At 38.0% G+C, this 24,578-nt stretch overlaps 1 long non-coding RNA gene across 5 annotated transcripts in view; it reads right to left on the bottom strand.

The window, feature by feature from the left end:
- Positions 1-24,578, bottom strand: part of LOC122180878 — a 397,042-nt gene that overhangs the window by 174,360 nt on the left and 198,104 nt on the right. For all 5 annotated transcript variants that reach the window (XR_006179252.1, XR_006179255.1, XR_006179250.1 and 2 more), the window contains exon 7: positions 5,910-6,000. This is a non-coding gene — a long non-coding RNA (uncharacterized LOC122180878). The remainder of the gene's footprint in view (positions 1-5,909; positions 6,001-24,578) is intronic.

The raw sequence follows: 24,578 nt of genomic DNA on the forward strand, positions 1-24,578 counted from the left end.
AGTAAGTTGTAAGGTTCCAGCTGAAACACTCAAGCTTTTGATACTCCCACCTGCATTAATAATTTCTGGTTGCATTGGATAAAGATCTATGAGTTCCTTCATGTTTAGGAATTTATTAAGGTAACCAAAACTTTGGAATCTTTCTTACTTCTTGTATTATTCATTTCATTTGTTGACGATAATGATTCTGTTATATTGAGAATAATTAGGGCTTTCAAAGACATTTCCACATTTTTCAGTGACGTAGTTATAACTAAAACAGCAACCAAAGGAGAAAGAGAAGGAGTATTCAATCCTGAAAGAAGTCAGGCTGTCTGGAGAAGATGTATTTTGAAGGTTTTATTGGTGGCCTTCTGAGAAAGGCAGCTATGACCTAAGCTTGAAGGCTAGCAAGGACGATGTGGGTTTGTGTGGGAGGGGGTTAAATCTAATTTGTAAATGGTGAGTTATTAGCCCTGACATTTGAGAATAGACACTGCATTGTGTTGATGATGAGAGCAATCCTAGTTTTCTTGTTAATGGCAGTGATTCATTCTTTCCCACTCCACTATTGTTCCCGTTTACCTGGCAAAGAGAATTACTTCATATGTGTTTCCAATTGCTGATTTCTAGAGAAACAGTTCAAATGAGAACAGGAGAAGAAATGCACCAGGCAGGAAGAGTTCTGAGAACAGCTCGAGTTGATCTCAGAATGGGTGTGTTATTATTACCAATTGGCTTTTTCTCCCTCCTCTACTCTCCTTTGCATATGAGAAGATGTGGCTCTCCTTTCTCCTTACTCAGGGCTTTCATTCGCCTTTTCTTTCAAGTCAGTTTTAAACTCAAACTTTTCAAAAATATTTAATATATCTTAAGGTAGGTAAAGAATTTGGAAGCTTTAACTAGATGGGTGAGGTCATGCTCCTTCAAATCTACATGTTGTCATACATCTGGTATCACAGAGCAATCAGCCTTGGATTCTCCACTGCACAAAATTGGATACCCAACTGCACAAAAACAGCTATGCCCCAAATGGCATCCTATGTCCAGACAGAAGGGGTCTCAGCCAATTATCTTGATAGATGTACATATATTAATGTTTTTAAAATTTGTCTCAAAGCCATGGCATATGAGGACAATGACCACAAGTAAATCAAGACTCAAGTGTCCACACAGAACTGTCTCTCCAACACTGTGTTTTATAACAGGTCTGACTACTGTCTGTGACTTTGCAAAATACTAAACACAGCCATTTCTCTGTCTACCTACCCTCGATCCCACTGGTGGATAGATCTGATTCCCTGCAAATGTGAAGTGACACAGCTGCACTGACATCAGTGACGATACTTCTCTTTATTACAAATACTAGTCTGGCCCTCCTACTTTCACAAATGCCCCTAAGGGGACTACATGAAAAATAAAGCTTGGAAAAGTACAGAGCTATGACTAGGGAACAGCCCATGGCACAGATGAGAGGACAGTAGCCATAAAGAGCTTGAATCCAGATGTGAAATTCTCCAATTCTCTATTTCCTATGTGAAGCAAGTTAACTATTGGGTCAACCTTGTCCATAACACACAGACTTCTAAGGACAGCTCCACCCAAAGATCTTTGGGAGCTATTTACTTAGAGCCATGCAAACATCTGTATATCTGACAAAAGAATGAAGCAAATTCCACCCTTTGTGCAGCTATCCAGGGCCACTGCAGCAGGCAGAGCAGGCAAGCAGACTGACATGCCAGGACTAGCCATGCACAAGTACTTCATGTGTCCAGTGAGCATGGAGACCTCAGCTGCAGTTTCATCAGTGGAGCAGAAGGTATCACATCCAGAGACAGCAGAGGGCACAAAACTGACCTCAAACATAGTTTCAGTGGAATGTGGTATCTTCAATTCCTTCCTAGGTTTCAAGCAACTAAGCACTTTCCTGTGCAACCTACTACAGGGAAACTGTTTTTTAGCAGGAGAGTTGGACTCGATGATCTCCAGAGGTCCCATCCAAACCCTACAATTCTGTGATTCCGTGAAGAGATGCATGAAATTCATATTGAGCCCTCAAGCTATTAAACGCCTACTGCACAGAGCTACATCTCTCTCTGAGCTTCCACAGTCAACCATAAAGGTAACTGGGCTTTGGCCATGCAGAATTCCCACAGATTTCAATGGGAATTTCAGTGTTCCAATCTGGACTCCAAGAATGCAGCTTTGGACCCAAAACTCTGACTGCTGGAGCCACATTCAATATCAGCGTCTGGCAACACCCATTTGTGAAACAGTGATTCATTCACAGGCACAACTTTAGAGGGACAGACAGGATGACTTCAATCATACATTTCCATTTCATTAACAAAACTCAGTAAAACCAGATGAGCATCCTGGATGATAATAGTTGGTATTAATGTAATGACTGTAGGGATCCACTGCCATAGTTAAGAATAGTTTTATATCATACAGAATGCACTGGTTTAATTTGGTTCAAGAGCATAACAGTTAATGGACTCCTGCAGCTAAGGACAAAATTGTTTAAATGGACACCATTTTCTTTTTTCTTTTTTTTTTTTTTTTTCCTGAAAATACTATACATGAAAATGAATTATAGAAAGTAATTTGAAAGAGACAGATCTTCAAAAGCACCTAGGTGACCTAGGAGTCTAGGATGCCAGATAAATAAGCTGCCATTAGCACTTTACATTCATTGTAAATAAGGGAGCAAGCAGTTTGTGTAATGGTCCACTAAGGGAGCGACAAGTAATTCAGACAGCACCTTTATTCAAGGTGCTCATCTGTTATGGCTGCACAGTCCTTCCTAATGGCTATCTGGGTTTCCATTCAAACACAGTTTTAAGTCTTTCCGTCCAATATTACTGTATATCAAGCCTCAAACTTGACAGAAAGCATCTGAAAACACACTGTGTGGTAAAGCTGGAGTTTGGCACTGGGCTTTTACTGAAGGGCTTTCTTAAATAGAACGGGCAGTGTTTTGGGCACTGTTTTTCTGGATCAGCATGTTTGGCTAACCAGTTTAACATATTCAGGGTACACTTCCATGGCAGCTTGCAAGCAGATGCCAATTCCCTCTGCACGTGCTACAAGATGCCCAGATATAAGCTACCTCTAATCTTAAAGCATGTAACTGCAACCCTGTAACATTGATCCCAAACTAACATATTCTGCTTCTCAGCAGGACTTGTTAGTACAGGCTAAGCCACATGCTAATCATGGCTATGCAGCTTCACATTCAGAGCCAGTTTTCACCCAGCCAGCTTGGAGCACACACAGAGTGAGTTCATATCTGCCTGCAAAATCCTGAGTAGACATATCTTCAGTGACTCAAGCAGCTAGAAGTAAAAATGAGGGATGAATCTTGTGTAATATTCTCACAGTCCACTAAAAGGCTAACCTTGCTCGGTACATAGAGGAGCAAGTCAGAGTATGGTAGCCTGCTTTCCTGTCTTGATATGATAACTCCTTACTTTGTGTACCAAAGCTCTTCCTCACTGACACTTCTCCAGCTTCATTCCAAGTCCTGCCTCTCTTAGAAGGCTAAGTGCCCTTCTGCTTGGAGACATGAGTTCCTTCAGGATTTGCCTCCACATGAAAAATGAAAGCAACACATACCAAACAAAACTCCTCTTGCTAATTTCCTAATCTCCTCCCAGACTCTGTAGGATAACAAGTGCTTCTCTAGATCCCCAAGGAAAACCAGGACCTCACAAAATATACCTACACCTAAGCTGATGATTTAAATTCTGTATTGCAGCCTGAAAGCTCTCTGGTTAAAGTCATGGCAATCAGCCAAAGCATGTTTTTTTCCTCCACAGTCCACACAAATCCAGTAAAAAAGTTCCCTCTGTCATAATGTAACTTCACTGAAATTATAATTAAGCTTTTTGTATCCTAGCAGGCCATTCATTTAACAAAGAAGCTTAGAAAGCAACCATTGGTTTTCCAGTAATACATTCATCCATATTTCTTAGCATTCACATTAGTATCTGCTGTTTTTCTATTATTCATATTTTAAAGTCATAGAGATAATTTATCTAGATTTACAAACACCTCAGGTAACACCAATCTGGAAATATACTATTTTGAATCTTCCATCACAACTGCAGATTCTACATGCATTCCCACTTTTGCATAACTGTGCATTAAGTCACCTAAATTTGATTTTTCAATTTCCAGTTTACTTTAGATAGAGCCTGCATCAGCTGATCCAATTCAGCAGTCTCTTTGGGACCTTGTGAACACAACTCGGGATAAAATAGCAATTAATACAACACAGAATTGTCTTAAACAATGTCTAGAAATGCAGTCCAAGTTAGAAATAAAAGTCCACAGTCAAGGCACAAGACTTGGCCTACAGACTCCAACACATATGTTTATCTGATCCCCTGGAGGCTGGACACAAGATTTATCCTAACTATAAGAAAAAGAAGCAGCAAACTAAGGTTCACTGAAACCGCCATCCTACTGTTCTAGTATTCAGGCCTGGGAACAGTTAGCCAGAATACTTCTGCTGACCTCAGCTTCTGGGATAGTTCTTCCTTGTTTAACCTTGAATCTTTCACATACACATAGAGATAAACACCCAAAGTTCTACATGCTAAGACTTATGCAAACACATTTTGTGCCAAAGAGCATAGGCCAATAACCTGCAAAGATCCACACCCACACAAATTGCACAATAGACCACACGTATTTGGGAGTGTGGCATTTGCCTATCACTAAAAATTATCAAGCACCAGTCATTTTTCAGAATCAATTTGCTGGTCTCAGTGGATCAGTTACACTGCATTTATTCTTGCCTTAAGCAATACCTTCTATGCGGGTCATTCATACCAACCTGGGAGCTCACCCAGATCCTTCCCTCACCGTTTTCCAGGTCCTCAAGCTCAATAACATTTTATTCACCAAATAGAATTCCTCTGAAACCCTAATTTCAACTTCATCCCTTCATCCTGAAGAGCTGCCAGAGGCATAGAGAGCCTACTCCACAGGGATTCCAAATTCCATAGTCCACTGCAGCCCAACACTACATGACTGCAAATCTTTCAAAAGAAAGAAGAGACTCCATAAAACACCATCAGACATCTTATATTTCAAAATGTAAATTTATACATAAGTTGTAAACTCTTCAAACACACACACTCAGCTAATGCACAGGTCTCCTCTGATCCTCAAAGGCTGAACAACAGGCACTTCACTATTGCCCTGTAAGCTCTGATCCACTAGCTGATGAGTGGATGGGGTCCAGGAAAACCAGTACTCCTGGCAAGAGCAACAGAACTTTTCTCCTAATTCTACCACGTGCATAGTAACCAATGCACCATTTAATTGACACCCTTAGTTATTTCAGAACAGGTAGAAAAAAGTGGAGCTGAAGAAGTAGCCCCTGAACTGATCCAGAATGCTAAATTAAAAGGTATTTTGTAAATTTTCAACTGCTATTGGGAAGGCCCAACTAACAATCCAGATAATCTCAAAATAATAACAGCCCTTAATCTAACATATATCAGCAAATTCCTGTTTCGCCCTTTTCTAGCAAAAATAACAACACGTTAGTTGCCAGTGCATTAATAAGATCCTATTTCTGCTCCAAAGACTGAATAGAACCTTTGTTCTTCACAGCAAAGGATTAAGAAGGTTGCTATTTTGGTAACAAGATGTGGTAGAGGTACTTACTTTGCAGCTGAGATCCAGACTGGATGACTGAGAAAGGAATAAGCTCTGTTACCTCAGATGAACTTATCAGCCTCGCTTAGCGTGATGCATATAATTAACAATAAAAGAGAGACTATTAATGAATAATTACAATTTAATACTGTTTAAGCTCATTTACAAAATGTGCCCTATGTTGTACAGAAAAACATTAATGTAACTTTATAAGATGGCAACATGTACAAACATATTACATAAGAAAAATTACTTACTTTCTAGGTAGATTATTGGTCAGTTGCTTCCTTTTTTCCCACTTTATTTCTGGGTACCTCACCTCTTTTAACAGTTCATCATAGAGAAAATCTGTCAGAAAGTGCCACAAGAAAAAAGAAGTGTCAGAAAAACAGCACATGGACAGAAACAAATGAGAGAACACTCTGAAAAGAAGATCAAATCATAGGACGCAGATCCAAGTGCTGAGGCACCAAGATGATTGAGAAAACTGTTTGTGAGGCTGGAAAAGGAAGCAGTGACCTGTGAAAATGAAAGCAACTTCATGAAAACATTAGTCATGTCAAAAATATGTTGTTTATAGTTATTATAACAACATTTTTATTAAACAAACTTGTTTAGTGTATAAAGTTGTTGTAAGTAAAACATTTCCAAAGGACTAGGGTAGGTAAGGCAGTGTGGTTAAAAACTGGCACCACTTTTAATTACACAGGGATTAACTTTTTGCACTTAGAAATGGAAATGCTTGGGGCTCACATCAGAGGAGGTCTAAATTTATAAATCAAAAGTATTATTGTAATAAAATCAAGGAGAATCTTCAAATACAGCAAGCAAAAACAGAAGTGAAGTTAAACAGAGCCTTGATATCTCACTTGTATCCTGCCCATTGGCCATTGACATGATAAAGGACCTTGAAAACATAACAAAAATGAAACAATTTACTTTTATTTCCACTCCAGCAGGGAAGTTGTATGAATAAATATATTTTTTTAAGGACTACCATGATGAAAAGCAATTCCAGAAATGGGCAGAATGTCAGCAGGAAATATATTCCATTGGTCATAACTGATATCCTGTGGGAATGCTGTTTTACATCCAAAGAAACTCTCTTATATCTCCTTCTCTAAGAAATAGTAGGAATAGGACAGTAAAAATCCACAGAGGTTCAGATATCTCTGGCAATACAGGTGCCAGATATCGCAGGGAAACAAACCTTACACTTGAGTTTTGTCTGCATGACTCACCATATGCCTACTACCTCTTCAATAATTTTTGACACAGTCACCAATTTCAACCATATCTGATAAAAGCAGACACCTCAAAAGTAATTATAATCCTAGCAGGAAGTAGGAAAGTAGTTGTATTGGTATATAGAATGTCCTTACTACTCCTTCTAATAAGGAAAGTCTTCAGCGTAAACATACACTACTAGGCCTTCAGGGAATCCACTAGTACTGAACAGTTAGGAATTTCCTAGCCAGTGGAAAAGCTCCAATTGGAGCTTGAGTCTTGTTAGAAAAGCAGACAGCCTAATATCATAGGAAATTAGACCTTATTCAAAATGGGACTTTATTCATTCCAAACTCAGGGAATCACAGTTTTCCAAATAAAGAGTGCTAAAGAAATTGTGCTTACAAGCTTACATTTGCAGGTAACACTTTAATAAAACTTGAAAGGATTTGGGCTTGATGCAGACGTGATAAATCAAAATTGTAATGTGAAGGAAGTGAGAATTTCAAACAGTCCCCTCTCTTGAGTTTACAGAACATGTTGATTCCCTTTCAGATCTTTCAGCAGGTTAACTAAACAAAATATCTATTTACAGCATAAAAAGGGATTGAGTTCTTCAAGGATTGCCATTTGATTATCAGTGCAAAGTAATGACAAGTTACAGAAGGATCTACATACTGAAGCTTCCCGTGTTTGTTCTCCCAGTATGAAAAATAATTGCAGATTATAAAATAACTTCCTCATGGAATACTTGAAGAATTTGCAGCATAGTTTTATTTTCATATCATCATAGAAATGCTTTGAATCTCAAATTATAACCCTCTCTGCAGAGCCTTAAGGGCCCCAACCATGCAGCTTGACCCATACTGGTGCAACTCTGACAGATCTCTAAGACAGATGCACTTACAGAAAAAAAAGAAAAAAAAAAAGAAAAAGAAAAAGAAAAAAAAAGAATCTTATCCATGCAACACTGGTTATTCAAATCTTATTACAACATATTAGCATGTAGCAGATTCTGCAGATTTTGAATTCAGATCCCTAACATTTAGGTAACATTTTAGCCACCTAAAAGAAATTCTTTGATTTGACTCCCTGGAGGAAAAGGTATTGTGGTTGAATAGGTAACTCTGGATGTGGCAGTTTATTTTGGAAAAAAAAAAAAAAAATTAAAAGAAAAAGAAAATTTTCAAAATCAAATGCTACCATTTTAGTTTTGGGAACTCAGATGAAAATTAACATCTTCCATGCTTTAGCTTTCTCTTTGACAGCTGACCAGCCCTAGCACATGCGCAACTGACCCATAACTACAGATAACAACTGGACTGACATGACAACTCCTGGAGAAGATAAATATTCAGCTGGATGAAGACTGACATTTATATTTCGTTTCTAAAAATGCCTTTTGAGTTCAGATGGATGGATGGATGCATGCATGCATGTGTATATGCATTTTTTCCCCTCTTTTACAGTACATAAGTCTTTTTACAATCACCTGAAATGCTTTCTCACTGTACATAATATAACTATGGAATCAGGCATTTCTGTGGCCTTCTATGTTTTAATTATATATTATCTCAGACTTGAAGATTTAGAAGTGTTAAAAAGGCCCTCTGTGCTGAAATAGTGTAGTCAACAGCAGTTGTTTCTACTGCATATTTAGTAAGATGCTTCAAGTCTCACTAGCCCCAGTAAGTAGGAAGAACGTCATATTAAGTCAAAAGTTACACAAACATATCACTCAATTTTTGTGAGATAGGGCCAGTGTTCCAGACACCAGCTAGATCTTGTAGTACTTTAAGAGCAAGACAATGGAAATTAGACAACTACAAACCTTATGACCTTTTAGAGATGCTGCAGAGGGGATGCAGTTGTGTTCAGAAGGTTACAGAGTTGACAGATGGACAGATCAAGGCATTGGGTGCTCCCCTCTGTATCTACCAAGTGCACTTGCATTAGGGTGAGAGATTGGCAGGAGGCATTCTAAATCCTTCCCTTAAACAGTCACAGTATAATCAGCAGGTGTTGAGAGTGCCAGACTTGCTGAAAATTAAGACATGGTTGTCTCAACTTGGACAACTAGATTTCGAAAGAATTTTTGAAAACTGGAGCCTGCAGGAAAATGAGGGTTAGAGCAAAGCTGTCCTAGCTCTCAGGCCTCACACAGAGGCAGTTCTTTTGACTGTAGGACTCCTTTTTCCCTCACTTCCCCTATTCCTCTGCAGGGAGGTGGGGCCAAAGGGAGGCATTTCAGCCTTCAGAAGACCTTTATACTGTATTAAAAATACAGTTTCTTTAATGTTTCCTTTTTCAAAAGTAGTAATATAAACTAACTGAGTGTGCTCTTAGGAGAGCTGTTGGCAAGGGTATGGGATAATCCTCTGCCAAACCTCATCTTTGGCATGAAGAAATAAACAGACTGTGGTTCTGCATAAAGACAAAACTTTTTGGAAAGCCTTTAAAATATTTCTCATAATGAAACAGTGGGAGGGTAGTGTTCTTGAAATTCAGAATACTCTCCAATCGACAAATTCAACCTTTAAATGTTTTGGGCTCTTCAATTAAGAACTGAGTTCCTTCATTAAAAATAAATAAATAAAATTGAAATAATTCAGTGATATATGATGTATATGCTCTGATTTTAAACAATCCTCAGAAAGGCTATTTTCATACCATTTCCTTTGTCCATAGCAAATATGTTGTGCCAGATGATAGGAATTAAATTATTCTCATCACCCTATATTAATGACAAGAACATTGAGATTGAAAGGTAACGTGTTCTGCCTAAAGCCATAAAGGAACCAGTGCTCAGAACAGCACTGCCAGATTAACTTGCTCTAGACTCTGGCTCTGCGCTTCTTAATCATGTTCCCCCTCCTGATATCTGAACAAGAATACTGTCAAAAATATAGGAGAAAAAAGCTGCAGCCTTGGATTTTATTTCAAGGTGCTCTCAACCAGTCTCCGATAGTAAACTGGAAGGCAATGAAAATTATGCAGAGAATTTAGAAGAAAAGCAATCAGAGTTTTTGAGAAATATTTCAGCAAATTTCTCATTAACGTTACACTTTAGAGAAAAATAGAGAAGTCAGCTAAGAGCCAAGAAGCCTAACACCGTTATATTGTTTTGGTTCACTACGTGAAACACAACTGGTGTTTTAAAGAGTAGATAAACCTTCCATATTTAACAAATGAAGTTTATCACACATAGATCTGAAACACACTTAGATGAAGTTTCTGTATCCAAAAGGCTACTATGCTTTGCCAATACACACAGGATCATGTTGGACTGCCCAGTGTATCATGAGTGTTGTTAAAAGAAACTGAATACTTTAAGAACATTTTAATAGTGTTCCTTTTTGATTTTGGGTGGAAAGGAAGACTGTCTTTTCCTTTTCAGGATTATTTTTTTCTAAGTACATTTCTAAATCCCACTTAGTTTTGTTTAATTCCAGCCTTGTAAACCCTTTGTATGTTTCTCTCTCTCGAGTCTATTTAAGCACTATTATATCTCACCTTCCAGCAAGGATGTTGCTGTATCGTTTCTTTCTTTTCTTTCAGAAACCAAGTCTCTTTGCACAGTTTGTGAATTTCTCCCGTCTACACAAAGGTCTACTGCTGCAGGCCACATAAAGACTTCAGCATTAATAACTTATACAAACTCACAAAGTTCTCTGCTTACTCCAGCTGTTATCTCTGTACAAGATTAATTCATGCCAAATCTTCAGCTTATCTCCGTAATAATGATAATAACAAAAAACGTTTAAATACAAACACCAAAATTCTGACATCACCATGGGACTGTTCAAACTGGAAGCCAAGAACCTGCCTCAGTGTGGAGCTTGACATTAGTCAGTCAATTTGAGAAAAAGGACATACCTCATCCACACAGCCTTCCAGTAGAGCTACATAGTTGATATGTTTTCAAGCACCTCCCTGAAAGAAGCAGTGGTTTAGCCCAAAGCTTCAAGAATTTCACTAAAGAATGTACCAGTATCTGGTTATGCAAAGGCCTTTGGTTGAAGAATACATAAACTTCAAATACCACTGGGGCTTGTGGGTTGAATTTTTTGGGGTTTTGAGTTTAGGAATTTAAGTCACATCTTACTGTGAGAAAAAGAAAGCAAAAACAACTGAGAAATGGTAATAGTCCACTAAAAACTCAGAGCCGTATGCTGTCATGCCACAATAATAAATAAGAGGCTTGTGTAGGACAGAAAGACAGGCTGTGACCTCCTTTCCACTAATTATCACAAAGCCATTTTGCTGCATTTTTACACTTTCCTATCTTTGTACTTAGTACTCTGTCCCAGTATAGCTCTCCCTCATTGTCTAGGCTCCAGTTTGATAACTGAACAGTCCAAGTTCTCATGTATGTCTTCCAAGTGTTTCTCATTGGAGTTAGGTATTTAAGTACATGAGGATGAGAGCCTTCTATTTGAAAGAAATTTATTTATTTTCCTCACAAGTCAATGCATTGTCTGACTGCATGATGCTGCTATACTGAATAGAGCAAGATAAGGTCTTTTAGGCGTAAGCTGCATATGGTAACATTTTAGGTTGTAAATGATTCAGACACATTGCAGAAAAAGCATTTCCTGCAAGAGGCACTTTAAAAAGGTGGTTCTATAAAAGGCATTAACAGAACAGCAGAGTGAAAACGGTTGACCTACTGGGAGGAGTAACATGAAGATGGCATGAAGCCAAGAGCCCAAGACAGCTGTTTAGCACATTAGGAAGCAGGACATTGAGCACAAAGCTGGGTTTATACAATAAAGCCAGTGCAGGGTTTCAGCTGCAAAGAATTTCTGCTGCATAGGTAAGAAAACTAAATGCAGTGTTGTCACCTGAGTAAACACTAGCTGATGGAGAAGAATATCAAGGCCTGATCTAACACCTAATAAAGTTAATGAGGGGGCTATACTGACCAAACTCCACTTGAAGACTGGGCCCTACTCTGAAATCTGAGCCCAATGGAGTCAAGCAAATACATTCATTTCTTATCAATAGAAGTGCTACTGTTGCTTAATGTACATGCAAACATGTTGGGGATTTGTCTTTCTCAAATGCCTTCTGGGGATAGTTTCACGGCCTGTCATGAACATACACTGCAATACACAAGCAGACACAGACATTCATTACACAAGAATCTTTAAGATAATGTGCGTGCAGGTTTAGCAGCTCGTGTTTTCTCCAATAACCTAATTCTCATCTATCTGTACTTAATATAGCCCACAATATAGTGGGCTATATATACTTAATATATATACTTAATATAGAACCACAGCAATTCAGTAGTTGCTAAATGCACAGATAAATTTTGGCTTTTACTAAATTGCATCAGAAGGTAAATTCACAATTTTTCATAAGGAAATCAGGTTTCTTTTATATAAACTTATTTCCTTAGCAGGCAACTGAAAACAAATTTTAAATAACTTTGTCTTCTTTTTGTTTGTTTTTAAAGGAAAAAATAAACAGCAGCTGTTTTTTTGGATGAGCTACATTGTTTATTATTTTCCTAAAATGTCCAAACGATGAAACTCATTTAACCCATTGAGGAGTGACACAGAAATGACATGTTGTGCATCATACATCAAATAAATGGTTACTCCTGCTGCTCTTTAGACATCTGGGGCTTAATTTGCAATTATTTGCATTTTTAGAGCAAAGCTATACAATAGAAATGGGAACACATCTCCTATGTTGATTCAGAATTAATTTTCAAAGGGTGATATGCACCATAAATCCTATTGCATGATTACTATAAACATGCAGACAAAAGAATGAGGAACAGCGTTGTCTGCTAATGGATGTTCGGTTATGAATTTCAATTGTTATACCATGTGATTAATTTACATGTTCAAATTAAGTCTCCATTTAGGCATGTTTAATTATGAGGTATTCAAAAGCATGGATGGGTATGTTTGATCATAAGGAGCTTTTAGGAAAAAGCTTGGCACTTGCTGTTTGTTTGTCCTGGTTTAAAATGTTCTCATTACATCATGAAATGAAAAAGTTTGAGAAAGGAATATGTCTGTTCCAAGCTAACAATACACACAAGTCAAGAATTCTCCTTTTTTGTATTTCTCATAAAGACATGCATCAGAGGTATTTTTTTGGCAAGTAACTGACAGAGGGAATCCATGAAAACAATAGTGCTTTTGGAAAGACCAGTAGTACACATACTGCGCATGCCATCATTCAATCCCTCTTTAGAGCTCCTGCATTTCTAAAATCTTCAGACGCCCCTACATTTCAGTGGGACTTCCATTTCATGCCACTGTGCCGTAGGTGAACAGCTCCAGTGACTATACCACAATTCCCTTTGTAAAATGCAGGGGTCCAACTGCAAAAAAGGGCTTAGGGCTGTGAAAATAACCAGCTTTTCAGTTCATCTGCCAAACCAAACATTTGAAAAAGAATGTTGGTTCAAATTGAACCAAACTCACAATTTTTTCCAGGTTTCCACACCAAAATCAATACCATCTCCACCCAGACCACTATATTTCCTTCAGTGTGAAATGTTCCATATGTCTCAAGAGGAAACATTTTTGGAAAATGTAAACATTTGGCAAATTCAAACACAAAAGGCAAGAAAATTCAGGGAAACATGTGCAGAACCGTTGCAAAAGGATTGTTCACTATGACACAATATACAATTCATTCCTATGTTTTAATGAGGAAGTTTATTCCGTGCCATGTAAAATGTAATAGAGTTTGCTCCACCTTACCAAGTGACTACCATTAACATAAGATAGGAGAGTCGTTCTCACTCTATACTCACTGTCTCTCAACTATTACTGAAATACTTTGCATGATGTGGCTTATTGGACATTTCCATTTTGTAGTGATCTGAAGAATAACTGCTAGGAGCTTCACCTAAAGAGTTAGGGACCCACATTAAGACTCCTGTCCTGAACAGACAGAGCACTGGCTTGAATTCTTACCCAACTTCACTTAAGTGACCAGGTACTGGGGGGTTTTGAGGAGCTCAAACCGATTCACTTTGCGTGTTTAAGTGCTTAAGGGGCCGCCATCAAGCCTAAGAATATCTTTAAAGCCTGGCACACTCACATAGAGGAGAAGGTACGAAAGTGTTCCTTGGAAGTGAAAACCTGTGAAGAGGAACAACTGAGAACACACTGTGGTAGTCTTCACTGCTGCTAATTGCTCATGTACTGTTCAGAGAGAGGATAACAGGATCTAGATCTTTGGAGCAGAGGACATAATTAATCTTTAGTCTCACTACCGCAAATTAACAACCTAATCATCAAGAGAGGAGGTAGAAGAGAAACACAACCCTGATGATTTTGCCTCCTTCCTATCACCAGCATTATTCTTCTTAGATGAAATTTTCAGGTAATAAGGATTGAGTTGTGCCAAACAATTTGCTCAATGCCAGAAATGACTTTTTTTTTGACACTGCATATTTTTCTCTCACCGTCCTAGGCACTACAAGATGTATTTCTTTGAAACAGAAAACTTCTTCAAACAGCAATAACCTAACATGTAGGTGCAAGTTATTAGATACTATCACAAATATATTCATAGCAGTATGCACTCTTAAAAAAGCTTATGTGTGTGAAGCCTCAGTGGACCTCAGTTCAGGAGACTGCCTGTTTGACTGAAGAGTCCTGAAGAAAATCTCACAGTAGCCTTCAGGCCATTCCTCTTTACTTCCACATTATATGCCTTTTTCTGCACATTGCCACTTAGATGCACAGAGTTGATGCAGGACTAGCCTAAATTCAAAATTCAAGAGTCTGAATTCATAAAGGTTTGTGAAGGAAAGGCCCTTTCATTTTGCAAGTATCGTACATACTCATACTCTCACCTCTGCTTTGTCTAGTACAGATAGAGATGCCATAATGACAGTAAGAGCAGTAGGAAAATATATTGTAGATCTATTTATATATTATTGTAGATCTATTATATATATATATATATATTAGATTGATTTATCAAAAGCAATGATTTCTAATGTGACATAGAAGCACTATGTAACACTGTCAGGTAATAAGTCACTCACACATGCTGAGCAACTGGATGAATCAGGCAGTCCCTGCCCCCAAATGTACACATCCAAATTTAATCAGTGTGGATATATTTCTAAATGCATTTTAAAAGAAAAAAAAGAATAAAAAATCAACCTAGACAACAAGTAGTGAAGATGAGAAAGAAAAAAATGAAGCAAAAAAAAGTTAAAATAGTATTATTTTTTGCTTGAAATCTCTAAGTGCAACTACATTGATTTTCAAATTGCTTAGAATTAAAATTGCATTTAAAGCGTTACTGAAGACACTTCAATTTCTTTTGTTCTCTTTTTTGTCCAAGATCAACTGATAATGTCCTGCACTTATCATTATAGTTGAGGCCTTCATAACATCTATTGCTTTGAACCAAATAGTTACTTTTAGCTTTTCAGATTTATTAATAAGAAATAACTACGTGGAAAAAAAATAAATCCTATGGCTTTGAAAGAAGATACAGATAACATTCATGAGTGAATAAATTCTACTCATATTTTTCTTCTGTCATATTTTTCTGAACTTCAATGAACCTTTCTCTTTACTTTAGGCATTCAAGATTTACTAATCAGTTTCTTGAGGATGAATTTGGATTTTCCAAATTGTTCCAAAGTGCAACTGCTATTCTCACCTCTGCTTTGCCTAGTGCAGATAATCAGCTACGGCCAGGGCCAGAGCCTACAGCTGCCACTACAAGACTTCAGCCATTGACCACATTCATAGATTTACTCACTGAACTACATTCAGAATATACCAGATAAAGACAGACAAGATAGTAGGTTTATAAGCAAGAGGAATCAGGTTATGTACTGTACCATGATATAATACTTCTTGTTCAGGGCTGTCATTACAAGACCTCTACCTTGCACAGAATTATGATGGCAGGGCTTTGGTAGAAGCTTTTAAATATTACCAAAGAAAAAGGGTAGTTTATGTAATTTCAGCACAACTGTTCATTCATTTGGATTTTTGACCATTGTACTGCTGTTGTTCCACTTGGAGTTCATCAGAAAATCACAACACTATGGGTATTTTCAAACATTTTACATATTTTTGTGTCAGAACTGAGATGGGTCATGTGACATACAGCTCTGTTAACATATTTAGGATTTGGATACTTACAAGCTCTTGCTTTCTGGAGTATTATTTTTCTCCTTGTTTACATTTGAGAATTACTGGATGTTTGTGGTTTTTTTTTAACCACAAGGTTAGAATTTATGAGAACAAATTAAGCAATAAATAGGTACAGTGTCTCAACTTCATTTTTCATGTTCTGGCCAGCCAAAGGATTAGGGAGATAAAGCTAGTTTTCTTCTGTAAAACTGCAACTAGTCCAGTCACAAGATCACAAACCCTCCCTACCATGTTATAGCTATACTTTGACCACACAAGTTTACAGATTATGGGAGTTACAAAAGGACATGGCAAAGATCTCTCTGCAGCCTTACTTAGACAGCAGCAGGAAGAGCTTCCAAGGGACCTCTCCATCCCTGCAGTGCTGAAAACCTTCCAGTGAAATCTTCCTGGATACCAACGATCTTGTTTAACACAGAAAAAAAAGACAGAACACTATTCTTGGCCAGCTGTAACAAGCACAAGTCTGTCCCAGCAGATCAAAGACACACTTTATCACTTAGTCACGCAGACAGATGAATAGATCCCATTATTCTTTAGGAAGGTGCACAGCAGCAATCATAAATATATTAAATGTGCAGTATCTTATTTGAGACTCATTTATTTCTTCTTAGCTCTAAAGCTTTTTTAAAATGCCAACAGCGTCAGTGTTAGTTTGGTTTAATCTGGCAGGCAGCTCAGCACTGTACAGCCATTCACTCACTTTCCCCCATAGGAATAGGGGAAACAATCACTAAAAGGTAAAACTCATTCATGTGTAGAGATAAAGACAGTTTCATAGGACAGAAAAGGAAGAGAAAGCAATAACAGTAATCACCATTATCATAAAAGAATATAAAAACTTGTGATGTACAATGCAATTGCTCCCCACCTGCTGACTGAGGCCAAGACAGTCCCTGAGCAGTAACCCACCCTACTCTAGCCAAGTCAGCATGATGTCATATGACATGGGATCCCCCTATGGCCAGTTTGGTTAGCTGGTTCTGCCACACTGCAGCTCCTTGTTCACCCCACCCCCAGCCTCCTCACTGGCAGGGCAATGTGAGAAGCTGAAATGTACTTGGCTGGGTGAAAGCACTGCTCAGCTAAACATTGGCTTGTTATCAACATTATTTTTATCCTAAATCCAAAACACGGCACTATACCAGAGAATTAACTCTATCCAATCTGAAACCAGGACAGTGGTGGAATACGAAGCTTGATACTGTATGTAAACCAATAAAGTTCATTTTATTGTTTACTTGTTTGTTCTTTTTTTTCCTAACATGAAATTAAGCAGTAAGTTACTCCAAGGGAATCCTGAGATTACCCCAAAACTTAGAACTGCTTGGGATTTTGCCGTACCCAGCCAGGGCAAATTTTCAATATCCTCTGAGGTAGAATTATTTCTGCTATAAACCCATCTGGTTTCACAAACAAAACACTTTTATGCACTAAAGATCCTCAATATTGCTTGCATTTTGCTCACAAATATAAAATAAAATTTACATTTTTCCCACATACCATCTTGTTCAGCATTTTGTTTCCCATCTCCTAGACAGTACTCTCTGCCTGCACAAAGCCCTGTAAAGAAGCGGATGTTGACCAGCTGCAACCAACATAAATGTTTTTGGTGTCTTTTTTCATTTGCATTGGTGCCAATGCAAAGGTCAGTCTAGTCTTCCTTTCAGGTTCGATGGTAACTGATGACACTGTTGAGAATAAGCAGGCCCATGCATTCATAAAATATCCATCAGGTCCAGAAATTTGCTATCAGGAATTATCTTGGCACAAAAATGTGTGTATGAGCTCCTGTACTATTTTCTACATAGTCTGTCTCCTTCTGCTCCTGGTCAAATCTCCATTTTGATTAAAATCTGTTTTGTTGCTGTTGTTGCTTATTAGAAAAAGAATCCTATACTATCCAAGCTCTAAAACCTCAAGACCATTTACTACTGGCTTGTATTGTTAAACTGCACTTCTCACCTCAAATATTGAGAAGTGATGACAAGGCAAAACAAACAAACAAACAAACAAAAAAATACATGTTTTCTGATTATTTACCTAGAAGTATATCCCTTATTATTACTACAAAAACCATCCATAATCAATCAGGTTCTGATGGTCCTGTACTGGCAGAATTCCCATTACACACTCAATCATCCAGTTACACTGACTTTGCTTCTGCTTTCCATTTCTGCTTCTGATTGCTGTCAGATAAAGATCCAGATGCCTTTTCTGAACTTTCACAGACAAGAAAACAACACCTTCTCCTAATACCAGGACCCTAATTAATAACATGAGAAGAGCCAGAAGCTGCCACAGTAAACTGGAGTCATCAGCTGGAACAAGAAGCCAAGAGTAGTGTGAACAAAAAGAGCGTGATGAACTCAAAAGAAGGCCAAAGGAGCTGTACAATTATCCAGAATGACTACCATCTGTTCAGAGAGAATAAACATGTGACAGTAAAGACTGTTGGGAGATGCATCAAATACTTACTTCTCTGATAGTCCTACCTACCACTGAATAGAGAGAGTGAAACAACAAGACTGCAAATGGACAACAGGACCACAGATGGGAAGCAATAAAGGAAGCAAGCAGAAGAGGCGTGTCCATAAGGAAGTTTTGTTACTCCAGAAAAGAGGTAATTCTCAGAAAATGTTTGAAAACCTTGCAGCACGCTGAAATGATTTAACCTATCCCAGGAATGTTTAATGGTCTATATACAACAGTGGACTTCATGAGGCTATAACAGGTCATACACATCAGTCTTAGCCACTTTGAATGCAGAAAATCACAGAAAATATCCTATTATATTATATATATTATATATATATCCTATTATATATATATATCCTATTATATTATATATCCTATCCTAAAATATCCTTTTTCTATCCTATATTAAATCTATATCCAGCATTCTTTTCTATACTACCCTCTAGCCAACTGGAAGTCGACTCCGTTGTCACAGAGTTAAGATCAATCTACGCCCGTGACAGGGGGGCAGTAGGCCCCTGGCCCTTCCCCCCCCTCCCTCCTCCCCCTCCCTCCTCCCCCTGACCCCACAAAATGGAAAGGAAGGAAGGAGAAAAAACAGCAGCAATGATCTATGGAGGAAAACGTATTTTACTACAATATCGGAGTGCAAGATAACACAATATAATACAATCTAATTGAAATTGAGACTAAAAAATCAAATAAGATGCAAGAGAGAGAGAGAGTTCCTGAGACTGAGTCAAAGGCAGTAAGTGACCTCTCCACCCAGAAGGGCCAGATCCCATGAATTCCGTAATGTATAGAGATAGGTACCCGGAATTGGAGCATTAACACTTTAACTCCCAGTGCATTACATGATGTTATGATGCGGAATACTGAAAACCAAAAAACATAAAACCATGACATCTATCAGTAGAGGTGAAAAAGTTTGGAGCAACCACCTATCTCTAGATTGCAAGGACAGCCATGGCTTATGTGGTCTGTGTACGATCTGGTTTACTTTCAGGAATATGGTCTACTGGAGTCAGCCAACAATTAGGGTTTTGCAAGCCCTTATCTTTACTGAAGATTAAATTGTTTACAATGCAGTCAAGTCTGACAATCAGTATTCTCCTTTGTGATTTACCTTCATGGAATTGCATAATTCTCACTTGGATTCACCATCTCCTAGAAAGCAAGTATTCCTGTTTCACCAGGAAGCCATGGCTATTAATGTATCATCCACACTGGGAGAAGACAAGCCAGAAATCACTATCTCCTTATAACAGAGAGTCTACACTGGTTCACATGCCAAGTACTGAGCATTTCCATTGCATTAAATGAATCAAACATTCACAAGTCACAACAGCTGTAGAGGAATTCAGCCAACACACAAGTAAACATGCAATTGGCATTGCCTCAATCTATCAGCTATACTTCGACTTCCTGCCGTCGTACCTATAGTCTGTGCCTCTAGGAGGCACTATAGAACTACAGTCCAGGGCACCTAAGGCGTTTAGAAAAAGAGCCACAGCCATAAATCCACTTTTCACATGTTGTTGTTCATCTGCTCTCCATGAGGAGATGATTTATTTCTGTGGTAGAGAGCTACTCAAAGGAAAGCCTCAAAACATCCTAACAAGGATAAGTGTCACATATGTGTTATGTCAGCCACTACCCATTAGAAGGTTTATTTCCTAGAACTGACTTAGATGTAAGTATTTTTTGTAAAACAAAGCACTGAAACCCCTCTGATATTATGAAGGTCATTGTAAACTAGGAAATGCAACTTCCACAGATCTTTTTGGTTAGTCTAATTTTCTGAACATTGTTGCTAAAACATGTCAAACCGTCTCAGGATACTTCATGAAATACATGTGGTACATGTATCATGTCATATACATCCTCCATCTCAGTATTCTGGGCCAAACTTTTCTGTACAGTCTTGATTCTTCATGACATTCAGCCACTATAGCCATTGAAAAAGATTCCCATGGACAGGATTTCTCTTCCCATAGTGAATCAGCAGTGCTTATTAAGATACCAGAATGTCCTGATCTAACTGGAGGGATTCTGCAAAAGGGCACTATGAGACCTCTTCCCTTTAGATAGTATGGGTGGTAAAGCTCCATCTTTCTTCAGTTGAGCTCCTCTGGTGCAGAACTGGAGTAACACAGCAGTGAATCAAGTTCACTCTGCTTGCCCGTGGAGCATTTAATTGTGTTCTTTCTGTTTGTGGTTCATGCACATAATCTAAAAGGTCATTTTACACTGAAAGCAGTTGTTTTGCTTTTTCTAATGGAAAAACAATTCCCCATCAAACAATCCATAGCAATAAAAAAATAAAAAAATAAAAACCACAACAAGAAACCCCATCCATATCTAAGAACGAACCAGCAAGAGCATCCCATTGCACATATACACATAGAGGCCAACAGTTCCCAACTTTCTCTAAATATATGTTCAAGAAACCGGACTATAAAACATGTCCTGAAGGTGAACAACTCCAACAGTCCTTGGCCCTTTGCTTGATCCAAGCAATTACTGTGACTCATAGTTCTTATCTTATTTCATGAGTGAATTTAGTTTAAGGTCAATATGACAATTAGCTTGTCTTGTTTGGACTGTAGATTATACACAGAAAACAGATGTTAACAGGAGTCCATATACTACTCCCATCTGCCACTGTACTTGCATGTTTACAGCATGTTACTGTGCTGAAAAGTGTACACTAGCCTAATTAGATTGTTCTTTAAAAGTTCCTTATCAAAATCATTCCACTAGAACTTTTCTTTTGTTGAAACTGTTGATAACCAATATTATATTATGGTCAAATATGCAATATATATATATATATATATATATAGCTCAGTTGAAAAATAAAAACTTCTTCAATTGAATAAAGTAAAACATTCTTTCTCGGTATCTTTTAACAGATTTCTTTTTATGGTTTTATTATGATTTTTCTTTTTCTTCTAATGTTTTTAACCCAAAGTTAGTCCACAGTCTTTCAAAAGAGAAAATACATTATTATGTCTTTTATGTCTATTACGATGTGGAGAAGCTGAGAGAGCTGGGGCTCTTCAGCCTGGAGAAGAAGTGAGACCTAATAGTGGCCTACCAGTACCTGAAGAGGGCCAACAGGAAAGCTGGGGAGGGACTGTTTATAAGGGCAGGTAGTAGAGGAGAAGGGCAGATAGGATGAGGAGAAATGGCTTTATACTGAAAGAGGGTAGATTTAGACTAGATATTAGGAAGAAACTTTTTGCTGTGAGGTTGGTAAGACACTGGAACAGGTTGCCCAGCATCTTTGTAAATGCCCCCTCCTTAGAAACATTCAAAGCCAGGCTGGATAGGACTTTGTGTAACCTAGTCTAGAGAAAGGTATCCCTGCCTATAACAGAAGGTTTGGAACCAAATGATCTTAAAGGTCTCCTCCAACCTAAAGCATTCTGTGATTCTACGATTATCTAGAGGTGGAATGGGAAATAAAAGGAAAAAAAAGTTCAAATTTCTAATCCACTCAGGAGCAAAAATTCAGTATGTTTTCATTTCTTTCCCCAAGCTTTCTATTTTTGACATTAGTAGAGCTGAGATACAGCACTAGCAGTCAGTCTTAAATCTGTTTGGTGTAAAACTTTGAGTCTTTATCAAAACAGAGTCAAAGTCAGCACTATAATTCCTGTGAGGGAGCTCAGAGGAGACAGAGTTCACAGTGAAGTCCAAACACAAGATGGAGATGACTCTGTACCAGAAGGTTGAGTTACTGCTTGTCCACACAGAATTCTGCAGCCCATTCATTGCATGTCAGTCTCCCTTTTTTCCATCAGTGAAATGCTTTGCAATAACACAAATCAAGCTCCTGAACAGCATTGCAAATAAAAAATGAAGACAGTTTAAGGCATATAATTTGGGTTACGATTTGCAATATTCATTAAGAGGACAGCCAATTCTGGCAAAGAAAAAAGTGCCCTTAGCTACGATAATGAATACGGGGTTTGTTAAAGCAACAAGACTGATGATCTAATCCATAACTATCCGACAGTGGCTGCTTTTATAAGATACCTTGTTTTGATTTTCATATCAATAATTATATTATGTGCCTCAAAACATCTGTCTGGCTGGCTGACTTGATGCATGTTAAAACCATCCTGTTTGTGGATATGCATTGGAATAGGAGCTATTATAGAATCATATAACAGATGTGGGGAGCAGTAATGACTCTTCAAAATTCTGTGCTATGCCAGAGACAGTCAGCACTCACTGTGGTCCCTTCTGCCGTTAGAAGCTTGAATATGTGAACTGAGCCTCTCAATGCCCTACCGTGAAGACTCCTGTTGTGCTTTTCTTCCAAGGCGGAGAGTCAATGCCTGAGTTAGCACTCAGAGTGTTCTCTTACCGAGAACGACAGTACGCTTCCACCTTGTCACCCAATGCAAAGTAGAGAATGAATTTCTGCTCCAAATTATCCAACCAATTCCTGGCAAGTGTGGACAAGCTGGATTTTAATTTTCAAATAAAATGCACTCATCTTTTGGTTCTGAAGTTGTCTTGGGACCACAACTAAATCCCTACTTCTGGCATCAATGGCAGTGAGTACTTGGAACAAAAGGCAAAGCAACAAATTAGCTCTAAAGAAAAAAATTTCAATTGTTTTTCTGCAAAGATTTCTCTGTACACTTCATTAATTTGGTGGGCCAAAACTGAAGTATGTTTTAATATAAATTAATACTGATTGCCAGTTACAAATTTAACTATTTTTTCTGAGATCTGTTTTTTAGAGTAATTTTACAATTTGAGACCCAAAGAGTTGGGGTTTTTCAGAGAGGAGAGGACAGGAGAAAAGAGATCAAATGTCTCTTGGACACTGACAGGCACAGGGCATCATCAGCCTCCCTACGAAGCCTGTGATAGCTTATGACCACTATCTTATTAAAGAAATTGTTCATATTATCCAGTCCAAACCTCCACTGTGCAACCTTGTGCTGTTCTCACATATCCTATCACTGGCTACCAGGGAGAAGACCCAGCACCTCCCTTTAGGCTTCCCCTCCTCAGGGAGTTGTAGCTCACAGTTTAGGAAAATGGTTTATAACCATCCAAGTCAAGATATATACATATTTTTTTTAATGGACACATGGCTTTCTCCAAATTCACAAGCTTCTGAGACAGTCTCTCTGATCCAAAGCTCTACTACACATCCAGTGCATTCTCCACTGTTCATTCCACACCTCTTCCTGTGCCCTAAGGCCAAATCATACAAATGAATATGTTGTTTTTTATGACATGGACAGAGTTGAGAAATGTTAACAACAAAACCCAAAACCACATTGTTTGTCTTGCTTCAAATTCTCTTAGAAACTTTAAACACAGAGTAAGTTTTTCAAAAGCCTCATTAAGATGTAAGCATCTCCAAAACAAATTAATAAATAGTAAAGCAAACAAAAGAAATACATGATTTTGCACAGAAAACTGTGTATGTCATGACTTTACACCAATCATTTCATTTTTTATTTTATATTTAAACTTGGAAGAACCTAGTTGAGCAGGTAGACATAATAAAAGCTTTCACTTCAACTCCTTAACATAGGAAAATTGCCAATTGTTATGGACAAAGTCTTTGGAGCATGTTTCACTTGACTTTAATATTCAAAGGAAAGGTTCTGAACCAAGAAACATTAAAAAAATCCTAATCCATCATCCTGTGAAACTGCAGGGGACAAAAGGACGTATTATCTTGTCAATATTTGCAGGGCCACATGTGTGCCCACCTGACTTAGTTGTGCAAATCAAAGATACAAATTCACAACCATTAGCAGACAACTGCATGATAAGAAGTGTTTGCATGTGTACCTATATACACACCTACACAAAGAAAATCAGTCTAGTATATCTACCAGGTGTTTGCTTATGCATCTTGACAGAAAAAAAGAAAAAAAAAAAGTGACATATACAATTTATAACTGAACCTTGGCATCTTCAAAGGCACAATGCTGCTGAATTGAGCACTTGTGCTGCCTTCTGTAGCTCACTTATTACTATGTTTTTAAATGTTGGTTTCTCTGAAAGGTAGTTTAACATTCT

This window comes from Lagopus leucura, unplaced genomic scaffold (assembly GCF_019238085.1).
Source record: "Lagopus leucura isolate 7727_CA_CO unplaced genomic scaffold, USGS_WTPT01 Super-Scaffold_1, whole genome shotgun sequence".
NCBI classification, from domain to species: Eukaryota; Metazoa; Chordata; class Aves; order Galliformes; family Phasianidae; genus Lagopus; species Lagopus leucura.